Source organism: Penaeus monodon, chromosome 15 (genome assembly GCF_015228065.2).
Source record: "Penaeus monodon isolate SGIC_2016 chromosome 15, NSTDA_Pmon_1, whole genome shotgun sequence".
NCBI lineage: Eukaryota > Metazoa > Arthropoda > Malacostraca > Decapoda > Penaeidae > Penaeus > Penaeus monodon.
The window spans coordinates 27167580-27167783 of record NC_051400.1 but is presented as its reverse complement, the minus strand read 5'-3'; the positions used below and the strand labels follow the sequence as shown (position 1 = coordinate 27167783).

The following is a 204-nucleotide window of genomic DNA, read 5'->3' as shown; positions in this document are numbered from 1 at the left end:
AAATTGCAAAAAAATGCCCAATAGCATCATAACTAATGAACCTCGTCAAACCTTGCAAACGATGAATATGCCAATGAAAGGTTTCCAAGCCCTAAATATCAATGAAAATATCTATGAATTAAACTTTCTTTCAATCTGTCTATCTCACTGCTTGGTGTTCATCTGTTACGTACATCCGCGAAGTATGTAGACGTACACATATGA

The 204-nt window shown here is 35.3% G+C and overlaps 1 protein-coding gene across 1 annotated transcript in view; it reads left to right on the top strand.

Annotated features, from left to right (window-relative positions):
- Window positions 1–204, top strand: part of LOC119582287 (Kv channel-interacting protein 4-like) — a gene marked incomplete in the record, with an annotated part of 88821 nt that overhangs the window by 5277 nt on the left and 83340 nt on the right.